The sequence below is a fragment of the Grammomys surdaster genome, unplaced genomic scaffold (genome assembly GCF_004785775.1).
Source record: "Grammomys surdaster isolate TR1022 unplaced genomic scaffold, NIH_TR_1.0 279, whole genome shotgun sequence".
NCBI lineage: Eukaryota > Metazoa > Chordata > Mammalia > Rodentia > Muridae > Grammomys > Grammomys surdaster.
The window spans coordinates 4,326,472-4,332,772 of NW_021604720.1; positions in this window are offsets into that span (position 1 = coordinate 4,326,472).

Consider the following 6,301-nt stretch of genomic DNA (forward strand, 5'->3'; position numbering starts at 1 on the left):
AAAGAAAGAAAGAAAGAAAGAAAGAAAGAAAGAAAGAAAGAAAGAAAAGTACAGAATATCCAAGATGCAGTCCACAGAACTCAAAAAGGTCAATAGCTGAAGGGCCTAAGTGAGAACAGCTCATTCCTACTTGGGAGGAAGAAGAAAGCAATCACAACTGGGGAGGGGGAAAGGACCTGGGAGGGAAAGAGGACAGAAGATGGGGAAGAAAGGAACCTGATCTGGTATTGGGTGAGGGAAAAAGACTGAAGCCCTGAAGGCCAGCAGAAAGAATGGAAACAGGCAACCCAGGGAGGTAGGAGGTTGGAGGAACCCTCCAGAATGTACCAGAGACCTGGGAGGTGAAAAACTCTCAGGACTCAAAGGGAGGGACCTTAAATGAAATGCCTTACATTGGAGAGAGGGAACTTACAGAGGCCACCTCCAGCAAGAAGATAGGGCATCAAATGAGGGAGAGGATTTGCCATCCCACAGTGAAAACCATGACTCATAATTGTTCCTGTCTGAAAGAACTACAGGTATGGAAATGGAGAGGAGCCAGGGGAAAAGAAGGTCTAGCAACAGGCTCAAAGTGGGATATCCAGCTCAAGGAGAGGTCCAAGGCCTGACACTATTACTGAGGCTGTAAAGCACTCCCAAAAAGGGACTTGTCATGACTGCACTCAGGAAGACCCAACAAGCAGTTCAAAGAGTCAGATGCAGATATTTGTACCGAACTAATGGACAGAAGCTGCTAACCACTGTGGTTGAATTAGGGAAAGGCTGAAGGAGGAGGGTGACACTGTAGGAGGACCGGCAGTCTCAATTAATCTGAAATCCCGAGATCTCTCAAACACCGGACCACCAAAAAGGCAGCATACACCAGCTGATATATAGCCCCCAACTCATATACAGCAGAGGACTGCCTGGTCTGTGTTCAATCAGTGATGATGGACCTAACCATCAAGAGACTGGAGGCCCCAGGGAGTTTAGAGTTCAGGTGGGGTGGGGGCTGGGGAGTGGGGACATCCTCGTGGAGACAGGGAGTGGGGAGGAGGTGTGGGATGTGGAGCAGTCAATGGTCGGGGGACAGGATAAAATCTGCAGTTTAAAAAAATAAATTAAAAGAAAAACGTAGCATGTTTTACTGGGCAAATACACAATGTGGTATTATATGGCTCTAAAATATATAATAGAATTAAAACAGTTTTTAAACTTCAAATGCAGCAGAAATAAAGTACTGAATTACCATTTACTAATCTTTGTTCATAATTTTTACTTTGATAAAGTTTATATAGCAAAGGATAACACAGAGCTTCCTGGTTCAAAAGATGTCCTAGCTTCTGCCTTTCTGGTAACTTGAACAACAGATGCATCCTAATGTGTCTTGCACATGTTAACTGATATTAAATGATGAGGCTATCAACATCCAAGAGCCACCTGCATAGTATTATGCATTTATTTATTTTAGCATTTCCATGGAAGTATATAATGTATTTTGATTGTAACTACATCCTATCCAATCTCCTCACCCCTATCAGTACCTCTTCCTCTCAAATTGTCCTCCATATTCATGACTTTTGACTTTGTTTGTGACCTGTTTAGTGTAAGCAAGGCCATATGTGTAACCACTGGATTGAGACTATGTATTTGAGTCTGATAGCACAATGCCTCGCCTTCTGTCTGAGTCCACCAGTAGGAAATAGCTCACTAGTGATGTACGGTCCACTTTAACCTTAGGAAAAAACTAGAAGGTATAACTCAGCTTGAATCAAGTCTACACCTACTAAGGTTATAACATTATAAAACTCTGACACTATGACTACTCACTTCTGTCTTTAGTTTCTGTATATTATGAGTCTATGGATTCTAAAAAGATGCAGCTTATACTGATGAGACTATGGGTCTGGTTTACCTCACTCAGGATGATATTTTCTATTTTTTAAATAGCTGAGTAGCATCCCCTTGTGTCAATTAACCAAATTTCCTGTATCCATTCTTCAGTTGAGAGACATCTAGGTTGTTTCCAGTTTGTCTATTCCTAATAAAGTGTCTATGAATGTAGTTGGGCAAGTGTCTTTGTAGTATGGTGGAACATCTCTGGGGTATATATGTGCAGGAGTGATATAGTTGGGTCTTGGGGTAGAACTAGTCCCAGTTTTCTGAGAATCCACCAAATTGATAGTCAAAGTTGTTATATAAGTTTGCACTCTTACCAGCAATGGAGGAGTGTTCTCCTTACTTCAGATTCTTGCCAGCATGTGATATCAGTTGAGTTAAAGTTAACCTACCTGAGAGATAGAGATTGGAAAGAAAAAGAGAGAAATCATTTTTATTTTCTAAATCTTAAATCATGGTTTGTGTTCTCTTTGTCTTCTTATTAAATTCCTTGAACTTCAGTAAAATTTGCTAGTATAGCTCTTATTGAAACCGTTGATTTGTGAATTAATCTTAAGGCAAGACTTCAAGTATTTCATTAAGTTGGATATTTCCTATTTGTTTTTCTTGGATATCTTTTATTGCCATTAGGGAGCTAACTTTAATAAATGGTTTTCAAAAAAGAATTTCAATTGTTTCCATCATGACTGAGTATCAAATTAAAAATATAAACCCTTGAGGCTATTGAAGTGATACAAATCTCTCCTTTAATGTGTTGATACCATGAAGTACATTGATATACAGATATTATCTAAAAAGTAACAGACTTTGCAGTATCAGTTAAAAAAAATCTCTTCATTAAATAGGACAAACTCCTATTTTTGGTCACCTCATGTGTAAATCACAGTGTAGATTTCCACCTTGTCTGACATTTGGATCCTTGAGTTTGATCTTATTTCTCCTAGAAGGAACACTTAGATCAGTGCCTCTGTATGAAGCTCCATAGTCATTGGCTGCTAGAGAGATTCTTGTCTCTGATATCTTCTGTGAGATTCCAAGTCTACTCACCTTTTTTAACCTATCTTATTTTTGCTTCCTATTGTCCAAGTGGATTCATCTTGTGATTTCTTTTTCCTATATTCTTAGATATCCGGTACTTGATGCTTCTTGGCAAAAGTACATCAGTTATATTTTCTTTCATGAACCATTTGACCACAGGTTTTGCCTACTTGGATGCTCATATGGGAAAGTAAATGCATTCCCAGCCAGCACATCATCAATCAAATCCTCTGAAGCCAGCCCCGGGGGAGGATCAAGTTGAATTCTATTCTGTGCTTTTGACCTTGATAGAATTCTACTAACAAGTAAGACAAATTAAATATAAAATTATTTGTTTATGCCTAAAAGACTGTCTTTTTATACATCCCTTCTAGAGTTTTCTAAGATCTTCTAGGTTTCTCTTTGGTTGATCATTTTCTAAGAGCAACAGATGATATAAATTGGAATGCCTTGAAATAATGTATGTCAAACTTGTTTACAATGTGCACATTCTTTGTAATAGAAACAACCTGAACCAGAAAAAAATCTCATTCATATATATTAATTTAACTGATTATATATAATTAAATATTATATTAATATTAAACATAATATTGATATTAATATATTAGTATTAACATTATATTTATATAGAATCAGTTAAATTAATATTGCATAATAATATGGGATACATAATAACCAGAGTATAAAAATATTATTTTTCTTCTATTTGTATTTCTTTGATATCTTATATTGGTATTAAGCAATTAGCATTAATAAATGTTTTCTTAAAAGTTTCAATTGTTTCCATTATGATTGAGTATCAAATTTTAAAAATATACCCTGGGGACTATTGAGATGATATAAATGTGTGTGTGTGTGTGTGTGTGTGTGTGCGCGTGTGCATGTGTGTGTGTGTGTGTGTGTGTGTGTGTGTAGAGGTTAGGAAGACAACTGATAAAATTGACATATAAAATACAATATAATACATTAAAATGTTTATTCTTTAATTTGTTTTTTAAAAACTATCTTTGTTTGATTTTATGTATATGAGTATTTTAACTGAGTATCTGCCTGTGTTTCAAATCTATGCCTGAAAGATGGAAACCAGAAAATATCTTTAAACTTCACAACTGAAGTTACAGGTAGTTATGAGTCACTGAATAGATTCTGAAAAATTGAAACCACATCCTCTTCTGAAGCTGCCAGTCTGTTTTAATTTCTGATCCATCTGTTCAGTACCTGCTTCACCAATTCTGAAATTGTCAATTGTAGTGATTTTACCAACAGAGAACATTTAATGTATGTGAAAATGCTTTGAGTTTCAATGCTAAGAGAAAGAGACAATATTCTCATCTGATTTATATTAACTTATAAAGTATATGGTCACCTCTGTTGATATTGAAGAAGCTTCTATAGAGTCCTGGACATTTTTATATTTCTTTAGATTTTAATGTTTCACAAATATGTAAGAAACATTAAAATATAATGAACAGATAGAGATGTATTCATGTTCTTAGTACCACAGAACCTATGTCTATTGTGAGGTAGATTCTCTAAATAATTCATCATAATTAGAAATTTAAATATATCTAATATATTTATATTCTGGTTATTATTTTTATCAACTTGATACAAGTTAGAGTCATCTAAGAACAAATCGTTAAGAAGTAGTGTCTTCCAGAAAAAAAAAGTAGTTATTTTTCAACTGATAAAATAAGTCTATCAAAATGGCTTGTTGGCAAGCCAGTGGGGCAGTTTATTGATTAAGAATTGAAGAGTTCAGACCACTATGTAGGTGTCCAATTTTGAGCAGATATTCTTGAATAGCAAGGCAGCCTCAGCAAGCCAGTAAACATAATTCCTGCATAACCTCTGCTTCAGTTTGTACCTCCAGGCTCCTGCTTTAAGTTCTTGCCTGGACTTCCATCAGCGATGAAGTATGACCTGAAAGTTTCAAGCTGGAATAAACCCCTACTTTCCATAAGTGTTTTTTAATAAGAATGGCCCACATAGGCTCCTATGTTTGAATGTCTGGTCCTTAATTAGTGATCTCTCTCTCTCTCGCTCTCTCTCTCTCTCTCTCTCTCTCTCTCTCTCTCTCGCTCTCTCTTGCTCTCTCTCCTCTCTCTCTCTCTCCTTCTTACCCTCTCCCTCTCTCCTTCCCATTCCCATTCCCCCTCCCCACTCTCTATCCCTCTCTTCCTAGCATCTATAGAATGGGATATCAAGCTCACAGCTACTACTTTAATATCATGCCTATCTGCTTCTCATTGGTGTTGCTTGCCCAGGTGATGTTTGTATTTTGATATTAATTCCGCAACCTCAAGAGGGGCTGCAACAATGCGGAGTGGGGAGTGGATTGTATACTCAAGAGACTCAGTGTGAACTGTCTTTCTGTTTTAACTGCTCAAATAACGGCTAGAGCCTGTGATTGGTCAGTGGACAGGAAAGGTGGAGCTAGAAGCTTTAGAGAGGGAGAGAGAGGAAGGAAAGGGGAATAAGGAGGTAGAAAAAAGACGGAGCAGAACTACATGGCCTGGAGAGGCTACAGTAGTATAGGATCTCATAGCTGCTGAACGGAGTAGTGTAGTGGTGTATCTGCCCAATCTAGCCATGCAGCTTATAAATATTATAGTTGAATTGTGTGTTCTTTGCACGGGTTTATTGAGATTGGAGATTACTGCAACATCTCATCATTAAGTTCGTGGAGCAACCCTCTAAAACTGCAAGCATGCTCCCAATTAAACACTTTGTTTTCTTAGAGTTGCGGTGACCGTAGGATCTTTTCTTTTTTTTTTTTTAATTTTTATTATTTACATTTCAGCTATTACTCCTCCCTGTCCCCTTTCCACAGTTCCTCATCCCGTTCCTCCTCTCCCTTGCCTCTAAGAGAATCTTCACCCTCTTTTCCCCACAAGGCATCTCCCTTCTTTTCCTTGGGGCCTCAAATCTCTTAAGGATGAGGAGTAGACATATCTTCTCCCACTGAGGCTAGACCAGGCAGTCCTCTGCTATATATGCACCAAAGGCCTCAGAAAAGTCTGTGTATGCTGCCTGGTAGAGGGACCAGGCTCTGGTATCTCCCTGAGGTCCAGGATAGTTGAGACTCTGTTCTTCCTATGGGGTCACCCTTCCCTTCAGCTTTGTCAGTCATTCCTCTAATTCATCCACAGGGGTCCATGACTTCGTCCAATTATTGGATGTAAGTATCTGCATCCGACTTAGTCAGCTGCTTGTAGGGCATCTCAGACGACAGCCATGCTAGGCTCCTGTCTTTATGCACATCATGTTATCAGTAATAGTGTCAGGACTTGGTGCCTTCTCATGAGATGGATACCAAGTTGGGCCAGACACCGGATTGCCTTTCCTTCAGTCTCTTCTTCATTTTTGTCCTTGCATTTCT